We start from the raw sequence: 17,676 nt of genomic DNA on the forward strand, positions 1-17,676 counted from the left end.
TAAAAAAATTTCAATTTAAACATTAATGTTTATATTTATTTCTGCTTTGATCATACATCGTTAAATTGATAATGGAAATAATGAGGTGACCTTTTTTAACTGGTATAATTATACATTTAGTCCTCAATACTTACATGTTATATAAATTTGATCCTAATAATAAATAATTCAATAAATTTAACCTTTTAAATTTACAAATTTTATCAATTTGATCCTTAAATATCCTAACCAAAACTTCCTACTTTTAAAACAAAATTCTCTTACAGTTCGCAAACAGAAGAAAACATATTTTTAAAATAATTTTTAAAAAAATACTATTGTTACCCAAACTCGAGATAATTGCTATATATGAATATGTTTAGATGAATATATTCGTGTTTTTCATATATTTAAAATATCATACTTTATATCCATGTTGATTTATTACTAATGCAAACATGAATAATTAAAATAAAATGAAATTCGGAACAACATGCATGCGAACCAGGTCAAGAACATAATTAAATAAAAAGAAATTCATGGATCAATCATCTTAAAAATAAGTGTTATTGTTATTATTTTATTCCCACGAAAATTTGAAGAAACGGTAGTAAGAGAATTAATAAAACATGAATTAATTGTTATTTGCTATTAAAAATAAAATTTGGATTGCTTAGGTTGTGCCATGTGAAACAAGGCCACGTCATTTTTTAAAATAAAATTTGTAAATGTAAAGTGTTAAATTTATTAAATTATTCAGAATTAAGATCAATTTGATAGAATATATAAGTATTGAAAGATTAAATGTATTATTATACCATTAGAAAAAAAAAACGCTATTATTTTCATTATTAATTTAACGGTGAGTGACCAAAATAGGAATGAATACAATCGTTAGTGCTTAAATTGAAAATTTTAAAATTGAGTGACCAAAATAGGAACTCGAGCATAGTTAGGTTACAATTTGTATAGTTTCCTCTTTTATTTTAAAGCTTATAGTTTTATTTATTATTTATCAAATTTTATTTAAGACTTTAAAATAATTTTGATCATTTTTATTTTAAATAATTCATTATATTTATTTAATACATTTTATTTTAATAATATTTAATTTTATATAGTTTAATAAATATAAGAAAAATAAAACAAAAATTTAATTAATAAATAAGTACAAATTTAGTATATTTTATTGACTATGAAATTTAATACATATATAATTTAATTTAGTGTCCTTAATGGTCATTTTGTAGTTTCATCTCACCGCTATAACTGCGTTTGAATCCAATTATATATTCTACTACTAATTTTAATCTCACTGCTATAGTGATTAATCTCATAACCACTACTATTTATAATTTTATTGGACCAATCTCAGTGCCCCATCTTAAGGAAACCTAGGGTTTTCCTGCTCAAATTTCTTGGATAACTTGTAGCATTTTGCTGCAACATTTCCATTGTTGTTGGAATGGTGACTGGTTTTGATAACTATGATAATATTAGGGGCAAAGGTGCATGTAATTCTTTTAGGGATATTGATGATAACCAAAATAATAATGGTCACTGTACCAGAATAACCAGCATAATAATCAAATTGACCATATCAAAGCCTGACCTAGTAGTATCCTTGGCCTACTGGTTAATGTTGGTTGCATGCGTTAAATAATAAATGGAATAGAAGCAACAACTAGGTCGTGTGGTTCATGGAAATCTTATGTGATTCCTTGGTTATACATGTTAGGGATATTGTCGTTGGGGGGAGGCATAGTTTATTGTTCAAGTTCTAACAAACAACAAACAATGCTAATTATTGATACATAGTGTGTCAAAATTTATTAGTAGTAGATCTGGAGAGTTTAAGAAGATGAAAGGATCTGAGAATAATTGAGTAAAGTATAGGTATTTAAAATTTTCTTGTTGATTGAATGGAGTGAGCTTATATAAATAAAAAGCTTGATATAAGTTCTCTTGGAAAGATGTCCTACTGGTAGAGTTGGTGGTAAGATTATGAAGAGCTTTAGTAGAATGTCACATGTCTACAGGGTTATGGAAAATTTTATTACATGTGTGCTAGAATGTGACAATAGAATTTTCAAATAATTTTTATGTGATTTATTGATGATCTATGCGATCGGCATGTAAGAAATAAAAGTAAATCTTTAACTAGACAAATTTTTTTTGATCAAAGTGTGATTTGAGGAGATAGTAACTATGCATAAAAATATTTTTTTGGCCTTAGTTATTTACATATCGAATATGTTAGTATGCCTTAAAAGCAATCGGGTTAGACAAAATTAAGAACATTTTCTTTTGTCTTTAATATCAAATAAACAAATAGTTGTTAGGTGCTAACCGAAACATCAAAGATTGATAATGTTGCCCTTTCGGAAAACGTAGCATCACAATTATTGAATGAAAATAATCAGTAGATTGATTAGCTTTACTCTCTTTTTTCTAGCACGTGTGATGCTCGTCTTGTAAATTCGATCGCCATTGAATTAGTAATTATTAGCAATTTTAGCGAGGAATCCCATCAGGCAGATGCATACTAAAGAAGAAAGCAATCGCCACTTTGATGAAATTCACCTCAATGTGCTTTTGAAAGTGGATGTAACTGTCAGGGGCCGAGAATGGAGGGCAAGTTGCCATGGAGGAAAAAGCAAACACTTTTCCCTCCTTGGAGCTTGAATTGATGGATGAAATCATGAAATTTGTTTAAGGAGTGTTTAAGGGTATTCGAGAAGTCATTGGGTGCGTCATTTTTTTTAATCGTGATAAGGTCAGATTGTCTACTTACAGGCAGAAAAGTGAAAAAGTTAAAAGTCCTATTTATAAGTTGTAGCTTCTTTTTGTTATTTTAACAAACAGTTGGTGGGTGGTGGAAGTGATTATGGTGGGTGAATAAAGATTGTGGTTGTAATTGATATCTTGAAAGCTCTACAATTTCATTTATTTATGAAACATTAATGTAAAAAGAAACTCTGGGTCTTTCTCCAAATCGGAAACGATTGTGGCAAAAGCTAAGATAGAGGTGCTGTTTTGGATTTGGCAAATGGCGATATAAAAGCTATGGTGGAGCTTCTAGATGTGGTTTTCTCAATGGCAAAGTCTAGTCTTGTCCCTTTCTTTGGACTACAACAAAGGGACCCCCCCACCCCACCCCCAACACCACAAGCACTTTAACCGAATTACATTGAACCAAACATCATCCACTCTTCAAACACAGATGGGAGGAAGATCATATCAGATCAGATCAGATCAGCAATGTTTTACTTGGAGTGCTAAAAACAGGTCCACAACAGTCATCTGCTGCCATTTCTCTTTGCTTCCTATTTAATATGACACTGATTTTCAAGATTCATTAATGTTCAACACTTTGCCATTTGTTGTCTTGCATCATCATCAAAAAAGGGGTGGGCTTACTTCATGTTAGTGGCCTAATTGAGTCAAGTTTATCTCAAACAAAATGAAAATTGAGCGAATTTTATTTTTAAAATTTGAATTCCATATAACAATTGAACTGCAGAAATTTGTATGATTAAGTTTGCTCAATTTTGTTTACTAAAAAACATTAATTCTCATGTTAGATTTTAAACTCTAGGATTTTTCAATATTAATTAAAAGTTTTAAAAAATATATAAATTAAAGTCGTAATCTTTTCATGTTGAGTATTAAATATTTGAATTCAGCTCGCTTGATAGTTTAAATTATTCAAGTTCGACTCAAAAATAATCTAATTGAATTAAAATTATTTTAAAGAGTGAATTTGAATAACTTACTAACACTAATATTTTATATATTCCACATATTACTATAACTATTATTAAGAGAAGTTTTCACCAAATTTAAAACTCAAAATTCAAGATAAAAACTAAATTATTTGAGCCAACTTGATTACCTAATAAAAAGTAAGCTCCATTATCAAGCTTGTTAAGTTTGAATTGAGACTTTTCAATATTAATAAAAAAGTATTAGACTCCTAAATCTCTTCATTAAAATATTTGTATTCGATTTATTCCATAGTTGGAATTGATTGAGTTAGATTTAATAACAATTAAATAAATTATAAGTAAAAATATCTGATTCATACTTAACTCATATAATCATTGTTAAAATGAATTTCAACATTAACAACTTTTCCCTTATTTTCAAATTAAATTTTAATATTTAATTACACGAATCATTTTATTGGTTTAAATATGTCAAAGGTTCATATACTCTTTTGAAATTTAGTCTCTATACTTTATATTTGAGATATTGAGTTTCTATACTTTTTATTTAAAAATATTGGCCCCTCCGTCTAATTTTGCCATTTAAGTTAATGATGCCAAAAGTAAAATAACATTTTTAGCCATCAACATTTATAGTTTTTTTTTTCAATTTGATCCATGCCCTTAAAAAGTATAATAAAAAAATAAATTTTAACGATTTTTTTCATATTTAAATAAAAACATAAAAAAATTAAAAAATATAATTAAAAATTCTTTAAAATTCAAAAATAAAAATATAAAAAAATAAAAAAATTTCTATGTTATTTAAACTAGACTAGATCGACTGGATTGAGAACCAGCTGGGGTATCAGTCCAGTGAGAAGTAAAAATCAGTTGACCCGTGAGTCGAGACAAACTAGTTGAACCAAGCTAAAAAAACTAATTGAATTAGCAAGTAAGTCGATTTTGAATTGGTCTGACCAATTGATTCCTAGAACGACTAGTCTGATTGATTCAAAGAAAACTTATTAAAAATAAAAAATAAAAAATAAAAAATATTAAGAATTATAAAATCGGTTCGACTATTAGTTCAACTAGTTTTTTTAGCTTGATTCAACTAGTTTATATTAGTTCACTAGTCATCTGGTTTTTACCTCTCATTGAACCAATACTATTAAAAAATATAAAACTGGCAATTTGGTGCTAGAGGAATGTTCACTCAATGGCCACCAAAACTATGAGAAGATAATTTACATATTTGAAGAGTTGGCAATTTATTGAACGATGCATATGGGTTATGCTAAGTATATGGATAATATCTAGCTTATTGAAGATTGTATTGGATCGGATTACCCAAGTTAATCCCTTAGATCATGGACATGGGATTGGTTTGAAACTCTATTTATTGAGTTTCCAAGAGTCCATATTTACTTTGATTGTTATTATTATATTGTATTTTACTTATTTTATTTGTTAGCAAGTCTTGAAATAATTTATATATTTGAGAGACTTGTACAGGTGAATGTACCGAGAGAATTAAGCATTTAATTTGCTAATGTGAGGAACCATATTGCGTGGGTGGATTTTGATAGTAAAACATTTGTGTTTTGGTTTTATTTGTTGAATTCACAAATGATGATTTAGTGGTGAGAGTATTAAAGTATTCAAGGTACAAATGTGAGAGAAATTGTCACAGGGTGTAATAAATTAGAATCGCTTATTGTAATTGTTAAAGAGTGTAGATATTTCTTACTAAACTAGGCTCTGTAGACATGGGGAAACCGAACTGCGTAAATCATTTCCTTATTGTGTGTGTTTACCATTTTTAACATTTGGTGGTGAATAAGTGTCCACTCCTTTGTCACTCCTTCATTGGTATGGTTTGTTTCTTAGCAAGTGTCCAAGCTAACAAATACCCTAACTGATTATTGGTCTAACCAATTCGGCCTAATTCGATTTAAATAATAATATTTTTTATATTTTTAAATTATTAAAAAACCATTTTCTTTATTTTTATTTTATTTTTCATAATTTTTACTCTTTTAAAAATATTTTTTTTGTTTAAAATATAAAAAAATTATAATTAAAAAAAATTATTTTACCTCTTTAAAAATACATGGGAAAATTTAGACGAGGAACAAAACCCATTTTATAATTCTAACTGAAAACACGACCTGATTGAAAAGGCATCCATCGACATGATTTTGTAATTTTAAATGGCTTGAGTAGGATTAGCATAATATAATTGTGATGACCATGTTTATGTGCTTGCCCTGTTTTGATGTATCACATGAAGAAGAAGAAGAAGTAACAGCTGAAAATACCATTAAATGAAAGTATGAACTATCAATTCGAATTGGGGGATTCTTCAAACTTTTCACAGTTTCCACCATCACCACCTTCCTCAATCACTTTACCATCACATCAGATTCGACACTTCTCACTTTTTTGTCATTAGCCTTTCAATTTTTCATTTTTTTGAATTAATATTTGTGTTGGTTTAATCTGTAGATTCGAATTATAAGAAAAAAAATAGTAAAATTAGATTTATGGGTAATGCATTGTGCAAAAAGATGGTACCTTTTTTAAAGAAAAAAAAATGCTTTGATAGATACCTAGCTTCCAAAAATAGCACTATTTTTTTACTCCCACTTAAACTTTGCATATGTTCCACCACAGTCGATGCCCAAATCCAGAAACTCCATGTTAAAGATGCTTTTCAATGCTTAAAAGCAAAATCTCTTTAAAGGCAATGATATATTCTCCAAAACATAACATTAAATTCAATTTTTGTATATAGTTGGTGTCTTATTCATAATTGAAGCATATGGAATATATTTATCAAAGTTTTCATTTTCTTTTAAAGAGTAAACTAAAAAGAAATTTAAATTCAGTTCACATTAGCTGCACAATGAATTGATTGCGACACTTAATCACATCGTTTACAAGGAAAACACCCTATGTTCTTAATTTACCGACGTTTATATGAAGCACGCCTCTAAAGTTCAACAATTGATGGTGTCAATATGTATTTTCTAATATTGTGTTGATCATAAAAATATATAAAAATGAAAGAGATTGTAAATCACACAAAGTAAAATTATTTATTATTTTTATTACTTTTAAAATTTAATGATAAATAAAATAAATAAAGAGTATATATATAGGCTTTCATGAAACTAATGAACTTAAAATATCTCAAAACAATCAACCTCTAAGCTGATTATTAGCAACAAAATATTGACAGAATATTCTATCACGTATTTAACTAACTCTAAAATAATAGGTCAACTTCAAATCAAGGTGAATAAATATTCAACTCTTCCCTTTGACTCAAAGCTACAAACACCAAGTTGTTCCCTGAAAAGTTTGTGCTTTGCTTGCTGAAGTAGTTTTGTAAAAAATATCTACAACATATTCATTTGTATCACATTGCTTTAAAATAATTTCTTCAATAGAAACAAAACTTCGAATAAAATGATAACAAATATCGATGTGCTGATTTTTGCCATAGCAATAGTTGATTTATTGTCACAAAAAAACTCTATTGCACCTATATGCTTTTGATTGAAATCTGCAAGAATTCTTCTTAGCCAAACTACTTGACAAGCTGAAGAAGTTGCAACTATATACTCAACCTGAAGGTTGGTAAGGCCACTATTTCCTATTTTTTTTAACTCCACGAAATTGCTTTAGACCTAAGGTTGAAAATGAAGCTTGATGTGTTCTTCCTATCTTCAATGCTACCAGCTCAATCACTATCCATAAAGCCAATTAATCTAAACTTTGAACATTTAGAATACCAAATCCCATGCTCAGTTCTCCCTGCACTATATCTCAAAATTCTCTTTGCATCTCCAAGGTGAAGTTTGCTTGGATTGTACATAAATCTCGACACAACTCCAATAGAGAAAAAAACATTTGGTCTTCTATATATGAAAAATAATTTAAACCACCAAAAAGACTTCTAAAGTGTTGGAAAAAATTCAGTTTAACAATGATTTTTTGTCACAATGGAAAATTAAAATTTTTGAAAATTGAGTCGGTCATTAAAATTTTTGAAAATTGAGTCGGTTTGTGATATTTATAACAAGAAACTTGTCTCAACAAGTACTTATGCTTTGTGCGAGACGAATCATTGTTGTTTCTAACTTTCAACCAAATGACTTTCTCCGTTATTCTCGTACCACGAATTGTTTCGAGTGTGAGCTCGAACAATTACGAATCAAACACAGAACTAGAAATAATTTTCTTACTTTCAGTTGGAAAGTAAATCACTCACTCAATAGAAACTGGTAGAATTATTAATCCCAAAAAATAGAATTTATACTTAGAAATAAAATTTGACTATTTTCGAGTAGAATAAAAATATTGAAAATTTATATGTTAATAGCTCTACTGGTGTCACCTATTTATAGAGAGATATTGAAGCATCTTAGTTGACTTAATAGAATACAAATAATACTTATCTGATAGAAAAACAAGTTCACTAGTTCTAATAGGAGAGGGGTGGCCAACACTTGTTTATTATACTAGAGTTGTCGTCCCTCATACTTATTATGAAGGATTTTGGGCCTCTACTGTATTGGGTTCAACTATATGTGCTTCCTATATTTTTAACCCAACACTTTATAATTTAATCCAACCTGTACATGTTTTTCTATTTTCCAAAGAAAATATTATTTATTAATTTAAATAAATTAAAATTTTCAATTAAATAATTTTCTCAATCCAGTTCTAATTATGTTAAAGTCATGACAATTTTACCGTAAAAGAATTTATGTGAAAATATATTTAATTTTCATATTCAACAGATTTATTATGACCAATTAATTGAATTTCATTTTAGAACTTCAATTATTTAATTAAATAAAATTAAAAATTAAATTAATTCTCAAGTCATTTCCATACTTAGTGAAAAACCACATTCGTTTCCAAATGTAACTCATTCTTCTAACTTTATCATTTTTATCCATTTTTGTTCATTTGACTCTATACACGATTCATTTTTTATTTCAACGAGTTTGCAGAAGGACAAATTAGACTTATGTAATTAGGGCTCAAATGATTTATAATTAAGTTACAACTTTTTGCATATTAATTATAAACTCATTTAGTCAAGAAGTCATTCCACTACAGTATCGTGGCTAAGCTCTCTCCAGTTACATATCATTACGAAAGCTACTCGATTAGTGCTCATCCAATGACCTTGTCATAAGTGTGTTACCTTCATAGGATATCTTAATCTCTTTGGGATAAATTCATTCTTGCAATATGATCTTCTTTCATGGTAACCCTTACATATTCTTTCATGAAAAGTCAACTACTATCAAATAGTAATTAAGTTATTCATCACAAAGACAAATGACTTGTGACCAAGTTTACTTTCATCTATCCTATAATGCTTTCATGAAAAGTCAATTACATCTTCTTTCATGAAAAGTCAATTACCATTACATCTGATATTTTTCTTAAAGTTGACTTTCGGATAGCTTTAAGATCAGTAGTTTACTGTTACTTCTCTAGTATTGATGCTTCTTCAAAAAACAAATAGATAGATCTGATTTATTTATTACAAAGGAGAAGGTTGGTTGCCTCCTAAGAGTAGAGTAAGTTGTAGGAAGAGAAGGTTAGTTGTCTCCTGAACAAAAAAAAAATAGGGATTAACATGCGATGGGTGTGAATCCACTTGATTTTCATTTACAGTCAAAATCATGGCGCTTGGTTTTCTTTATTTTCATTCGAGTGTTGTGTGTTTTAACTATGTTGCTACTTGTTTGCTTCTTTTCTATGTTTAAGCTTTTTGATCTGCGCTACTTGGATCCTTTTTGGACATGCTGTTTTGGAATGTGTTTGCTTTTCCTTTGAAATAACACTTTACTTTGATACACTTGTAATAAAAAATAAAAAATATAATACATGAACATAACACGAATGTAGTATCATAAGATCTAACTACAATACTTTTAGATTTGGGGATGACCTTTTTATCAATCAAATGCAGCTACATAAACCCTAATAAGAGGATAATTTAGGTGCAATGCAAAATATTTTTCTCACTCCCATATTCAGTACATTGTCAAGCATGAGTATGAAAATATGCAACAAAATTCTTTTACCCCTTTCTGTGTCCCTTTATGTGCCACTCATAATCCGAATAACTCATGTATTAAGCATAATGCAATTGATGTAATGTTGGATTATCAGCAAAATACTTATGTTTTGAATACATTGGTCAAATTAGATATGGAAATACTAGAAATCATCTTCAAACTTTGTTGTAATTATTAAGCATATTAAATACTTCCCATTTGACTATTGCATAAATTCAAGTAGGGTACGAAAAATATCCAACAAATGGTAAAAGTCTACCCTACCTATTATAATGTTATCATCTGCTTCAAATGGTAAAAGTCTCATCATCAACACCTTTCTCATCTTCATGTTATTCATCTTGAATCTGCCATTTTACATGATTCAAGTGCATCTTCAACTTTATCTCTTGGCATTTCGCAAGTGTTCTCAAGCATTTCCATTTTTATCTTTTGGTGGGTCCCATGGCTTAATCACTCTACCAGGTGATCCAATGCTTTATATGAACCTTGATTTACCATTGTATAATGGTGTTTTTCTACAGTGGTTTTCCATAGCTATTGAAACTACAATGGCCCCACTCTTGGTGTAACTTTGCTCTCTAAAGTAGAGAGTTATTGGATTGAAACCTAGGTTCCATTGCTGAAGCCATGTTGAACGACAATTAGAAGTAAGTAAGAGCCTAATAGCCTAGCTTGTTGTACCATGGAAAGCAAGTTGTTTAACAACCTTGCTTCTAAAATTTAATGGTTAATGATAGAAGAAGAAGAAGAAGAAGAAGAAGAAGAAGAAGAAGAAGAAGAAGAAGAAGAAGAAGAAGAAGAAGAAGAAGAAGAAGAAGAAGAAAAGTAAGTTCTATTGAAAAAAAAAGATCATTGCTTAATTGTTTCTTTTAAGTTTTCAATATTTCTAACACATTTGAAATTTACTACTTGTATAGCATCATGGATTATCTTTCCATGAAGTAGGAGATAGTGAAGTTAAACTTTTCTCTGTGTGTGCTTTTTCTTTTATCAATCTTTTATAATCTTGAGTATCAATCTTTTATAATCTTCATGTACTATTATATATTAAATTTGATGTATTTATTTATAAATAAATCATTGCAATATATGTAAAAACAACGTAAATATAAATTTAATAGATATAAAATAAACTCAATTAAACAATGAAATGATAATAAACTCTCAAATGCATGTTTGTTTCATTTAAAAAAGCTTTTATGAACTATTTTCAGGAAATCCGCCAAACAAGAGAAAATATTTTACACAAATTCATCCAAACACCAGAAAATATTAACTTTTCTGGAAAAGTAAGTCATTTTCCAGAAATCATTTTTCAAAAACCATTTTCAGTCAAACAAACGAACCTTAAATCTATAAATGGAATCAATATCTATTCTACTTAGGTCATGTCCAATGTACTGTCAGTCAGATCTATATCTCTATATTTGGGAGTCATTCGCTCTGATGCCCAAGGCAAAACATCTCCCCAACTGGACTTGATAGATGACATATTAGTCTTTCAATCGATTTTATCATTTTCCATTAGATTAAGGACATGTTTAAGTTCATCTACTAATACAAGTTGTTTTTTCGTATTACGATCCTACCACATAATACAATTAGTATTAGTTAAACATTAGATAATCAGTAAGATAATATTTGCTTCTATTTTGTTTTACGTGCAAAAACCATTGAGGAAAATATAAAAAGAATATTGATGCAACTTATGGATAACTCTGTTAAACCAATCTGTTTGAAAAGAGACAAGTATAAAAACAAATATACTACACTTAGGGCACAAGATCCAACATAAAGTGTATGACATTTCCAATTTCAGCTCCATCATCACAACACAACTTCTCATTAATATTCATGGGTGTGACAGAAACCTTATAATTAACCATATTAAACTTTTTCAAAAGACCAATTCTATATTTCCTTTGTGAAATAAATATATCATCAACTCCTAGACTCACCTCAAGGTCCAGAAAATAAGAAAATAGACCCATGTCAAACATTTCAAACTTCATCGTCATGCGATCTTTAAATTTAGCAATAAAAGATTCGTCTGAACTCATATAAATCATATCAACATAAAGAAATACCACAAAATATCTTCTTCATCTTCTTTCTTTACACAAAGAGTAGGCTCTTAGTTACTTCTTTCAAAACCATTTTCCTAAAATTAGGAATTAATTTTAAAGTATCATACTCTAAAGTAGTTTTTTTTAACATGTATAATTTATCTTCTTTGCCATTGACAACAAAGCCTTTAGGTTGGGAAACAAAAACTTCCTCTTCCAAGTCACCATTTAAAAAAGGTAAATTTAACATCAAATTGATACACTGGTTAATTTAATTGAGCAACTAAGGCTAGAAAGGTTCTCACTGTGTCAAAGAGACTAACAAGAGACATGGTCGTATTAGTAGATGAACCTTGTAACGCCCTAAAAATTCAAGTTTTTAATTTTTGTATGTTTTGACACAAGTTGGTTGTTTGCTTTAATGGCTAAGTGATTTGGGTGTGTGTGGGAGTGTTTGAGAAGCCTGGGTGCAAGTTTTGGCTTTTGAAGAATTTTTAATTTTGCTCTAAATTGAATCTGAACATTGGCACATAGGCTTTATAAATATTAGTGCTTGTTTTATGACACAAAAAGAGCCTATTGGTCCAGTGGTAGGTGGCATGTGAAGTACTCTTAAGGTCTAAGGTTTGAGTCCTATGCTGCACTGTGGAGTGTTTATTTTTATCACCTGTGCTATTAGGTGATGGAGTTTGACTGAAATGCTGTGGAATTTGAATGGAGGAGTGAATCATGGAGAGAAGAGTGGGATTGTGATTTGGTGGAGGGATAAGGGGAGAGATTTTAGGAGAAAGTCAAGGATTTTGATTGGGGGTGTTGTGCCGTTTGGGGTAATTCAAATCTTGAGAATTCGGCTGGGGGAGGGTTTTGTGCCAAATTTGGTCTTTAGGCATTAAGGTATTCGGTTTGGGCTTTTTCTCTCTTTCTGCTTTGGTTTTGGTCAGCTTCCCTTTCCACCTTTTTTTCTTTTTGGTGCTGAATTTTGCTAAGGGCTTCGGGTACCTCTCGGGTTTCCTCATTTTCTTTTTCTACCTTACCTTTATTCCTTTTTGTTTGTTGTGGCCGAATAATTCTTTGGTTTCCTCTCTGCCAAAACCTGTCTTCTTCTCTTCTCTTTACTGCTTCTTCTCTCCCCTACCTTTCCCAAACCTTGCCGAGTTTTTGTTCATTCTCCACTCTAGATTTTTGGTTTTCCTTCTAAAAGGGAGTATTGGCGTTGGTGCTTCTCTGTCTCCTTGGCTGAATGTTGATAGGTGAGTTCTGCGACACCCTTTGTCTAGTTCGGTTTGCACTTTCCTATCCATTGATCTCTTTTCCCTGTCTCACCTCTTTTCAATTTTCAGATTCCCTCTTTGATTTGCTCTTTTTGGCGTTTTCAAGTTGCACTCTACCCTGTCAACAGATTGGTAAATGAGTAAATGTTTGATTTTCGTTAAGTGTTTGATTTTCGTTCTATAGGATGTTGTTGGAAAGGATGTATATACATTATTGGGTTTAATTAAATTCTTAAGTAAGATGTGATCTAAGGGTTGAAAGAAAAGGGTTTTGTGGCTTTTGTGCTAGGTGGAGTTCAAGAGTTGGTTGGTGTTTCACCAAGGAACTGAGGGTGTGGTTTGGTTGATTTCAGTTGGTGTACGTGGAGATTTACGCTTTTCTCGTAAACATGTGTGTAATTACCCCACTACAACCGTAAATTAGCAAAAAGCCGAAAAGCTGTAAACACAGCGTTTGAGATCACACGGGCGTGTGATCGCTCGAGTGGTAAACCCAACTTGCGATTCGTGCGCAAATGACCGAAATACCCCCGAAAGATAAAATGATCGAAATACCCCCGAAAGATAAAATGATCGAAATACCCCTGAGGGGTAAAATGACCGAAATACCCCTGAGGGATAAAATGACTAAAATAGCCCCAAAAGACAAAATGACCGAAATACCACTATTGGATAAAATGACTAAAATACCCCCATAAGGTAAAATGATCGAAATACCCCCGATGGGAAAAATGACCGAAATACCCTTGAGTGGTAAAATGACTGTTATACCCCTAGGGGTCAAAATGACTGTTATAGCCTTATGATATGTATGGCTGATTTGTTCTATGATATATATATGACTGTTACTTAGTATGACGTTCTGCAGTCACGTATGATTTATGACATGACATACTGCATGGGGTTGGGATACTGATATGGGGGAAGTATACTGTACTTGTGGCTTTGCCACATATACTGTTATTAGCAGCTTCGCTGCGATTCTATTACTGGTAGTTTTGCTACGATATTGGTGTGTTGGCTGGGTGGGCTAATGTTATCCCCACATGGTGTGTTGGTGGTATGGAGTGGTGTGTTGGCTGGATTGGGATGCGTTGCATTATCACACTATATTGTTACTATATAGGGCTCAGGCCCAGACTGATACTACATGATTACTGATTGACTGTTAGGGGATTACACACTGAGTTTTGTAAACTCACCCTCTCATTTTAACTGTGTAGGTAATCCTCAGCCTTAGGCGATTCGGTGCTACGAGGGACTCGGAGGTGGCCACACGACTGCTGCTGTTCACCCTTGCTTTTATTTTAATTTAAATTATAAGTTGGGTTTTGTTTTTGGAATAAGGCTTTTAAGTTGGCTTAAATTTTTAATTGGGCTTTTACTTACATATTTTAAACTACTAGATAGGAGAAGGCGAATTTTTAAAATAATTATTGTTTTCAAAGGCACGAGTTTTAAACAATGGAATTTAAAAAAAAAACTTTCGCGATTTTAGACCAATTTATTAAAACAATATCAGATAACAAGACAAACATTTTCTCTAGTTGATTTGTTAATTAATTAATATAGGGTTTATTTAAACTTAGGAACAAATTTTTAGCAACGAATTAAATTTTCGAAAGACACTTCAATGTGACACGCTAGATCTGACCATAACGTCTAGGACGGGTTTGAGGTCTTACAAATCGAAACATTCAACATCATATAGAAACAAATATTCAAATGTAAATATTTACATTCAATTCCAATTTTTATTCATAGCATAAATACATTTACGGGCCTTAGACTGAGCCTACGACCTTAAAATAGTTTGGGAATAATTAGGGATTAATTTGAAACAAAATAGAAAATTATAGAGAAATTTGAAAATTTTAGAAATAGGGGTACCCTAAACCTTAAACCCTAAACCCAAAGCCCAGGCTGTGTGGCTCAGGGACATAGTCGTACGGCCAAAACGTATACAATTTGAAATATGGGTCACATGGTCGTGTTGTAGACTGTGAGTATTCGAAATAAGGTCACACGGCCGTGTAACTCTCTAAGTCCATATGGGCAAACCTGTACCTAAAATTAAAATCACACACAGTAATGTAGTGTGACCGTTGTGGCACATGGCCGTGTGATAGCCCGTGTGCACCTAAAATGCCTTTCAAAACAAGCCAAAATAAAGCCCTTTTCTTAGATGCCAAGCCAAACCAAATTCATCCATTCAGATGCCTTCAAAACACATTCAAACAAGCCTTAAACATTTTAAAACATTCAACTTGAGTGCCAAAGCAATGTGCCTTCATTGACACCACAATTCGTTTTCCAAATCAGACACATATATCACACCAAGCTAACTTGCATTCAAGCTCACAATATCCAAATATAATCACATACCAAACTTACCATTCATTCATACCATTCATGTCTACTTCCATCATTTTATATTCATTCATAAATAGATCATACCAAAATACGAAAACAGAATTATGTATACATTTACAAACCAAAACTAAAGTCATATGTATACAAGTAAGCTAGAAGTAGGTTTAAAACAACATCATATTGACAAATTAGCTTAAAAGTTTCTAGTACATGCCATTTATAACCAACATCAAAAGACCAAAAACATCTATCAAGATGATGAACGGATAATGTCTGTGCTCTGACTTGAACTTCCAACTATCAAAGCTTTTCAAAATCTACAAAAGAAAAGTACAAATAACATAAGCAAATAATGCTTAGTAAGCTCAAATAGAATATAACATAATTCACTAAATAACAATTATTTAGCTTAAAAGATGCATTATATCATAAATTATATATATGTTCATTCAAATTTTTTTTTCGTAAAACAAACTTCGAACCATCAATGAAGTATCCACTCTATTTGTGTACCTTTTGAATAATTCACAGTTCGAAAGATGTCATGGTATCTTCTGGCCATGGTCTTATACATGCCCGAAGTGGTGTCATAGTATCTTAAAACTATGGTCTTGTTTGTTATCGATGTAATGCCATAGTATCTTTCAACTATGGTCTTATTTGTTTCGTATGTAATGCCATAGTATCTCTCAACTATGGTCTTTCTCGTTTTGGGTATAATGCCATGGTATTTTTTCAACCATGGTCTTTCTCGTTTTGTGTATAATGCCATGGTATTTTTCAACCATGGCGTTTCCTGTTTCTCAAGTCAAAGAATTTGCTCAACCAAAACATATATAAATAAACATCAAATTAGAAATCAATAACCAAATAATTACTTAAGCTAACTTATGAACTTACCTAACCAAAAACGATTGTAGAATTAAGGTCGATAACTATTTTGCTACTTTAGCTTACCTTTGTTCGATGGATTTGTTTCTTGATCTAAATAATAAATTTAACTCAATTAATTGCTTCAACCATCTTAAATAATTACATTTATGCATAAAATTCCTTTTATTATCAATTTACATAATTTCCCTAAACTTTACATTTTAAGTAATTTAGTCTCTAAATTCGAACCTTCAAATAAACCACATTTACTCATAGCCCATGCTAGATGAATTTCTTAAGGTTTCTACACAACCCATATTTATCAAAATTTCACAAAAATTCCATGTAATTTACTATTTTCACAATTAAATCCCTAAACATTAAAATTACTAAAATTACTTAACAAAATACTTATATTTAGATATTAAACTCAAGAATCTATCAACTAAATTCACAAACACACTAATATCATTAATGGTAGGTTATTAGACTTTTGACAGTTTTACGAATTAACCCCTGAGTTAGCTAGATTAAGATAAAACAATTACAAGAACGTAAAATTATTAAAAGTGGACCTCAAAATCACACACAAGGATGGGAGAGAGCTTGGCCGAACCTTCTTTTCCCAAGAATAGTGTGGTTTTTTTGGTTTGAAGAAGATGAACAAAAAAGGCTATCATGATTTGTTTCCTTTATTTTATTTTAGCTAAACTTTTCTTTTAATTTTATTTAATTAAATAATATAATTTTAAAATAAAACAAGCACTAACCGTATATACAATTTAATTATGGTATATTTTACACATAAACCCTTGTACCTTTCTTAGTTTAATAAATTAACTAATAGAAACTAACTTTTACAGTTTTTACAATTTAGTCCTTTTACTTAATTAATTATCTAAACGTTAAAATTTCTTAATCAAATTTTAATACATAACCAAATTTTAATCGACCTTTTAATAAATCTATAAAAATTAATTAAATAATAAAATATTGACTCCTTGGTCAAAATTGTGGTCTCGAAATCACTATTTCTGATACCATTGAAAATAGGTTGTTACAAACCTAAACATGTCCTTTGTCTAATTGGAAATGAGTAAATCGATTGAAAGATTAATATGGTGTCTATCAAGTCCAGTTGAAGAGATGTTTTGTCTTGAGCATCGAAGCGGATGATTCCCAGAAGATAGAGACATGGATGTGACTGACTAGATCCTAAATCTATTTATGGATTTTTTTCACTTGTGACATTCATAGTTTGACATACTTTAATCCTGAGTGGATGAACTAT

Source organism: Gossypium raimondii, chromosome 4 (genome assembly GCF_025698545.1).
Source record: "Gossypium raimondii isolate GPD5lz chromosome 4, ASM2569854v1, whole genome shotgun sequence".
In the NCBI taxonomy this organism is placed as follows: domain Eukaryota; kingdom Viridiplantae; phylum Streptophyta; class Magnoliopsida; order Malvales; family Malvaceae; genus Gossypium; species Gossypium raimondii.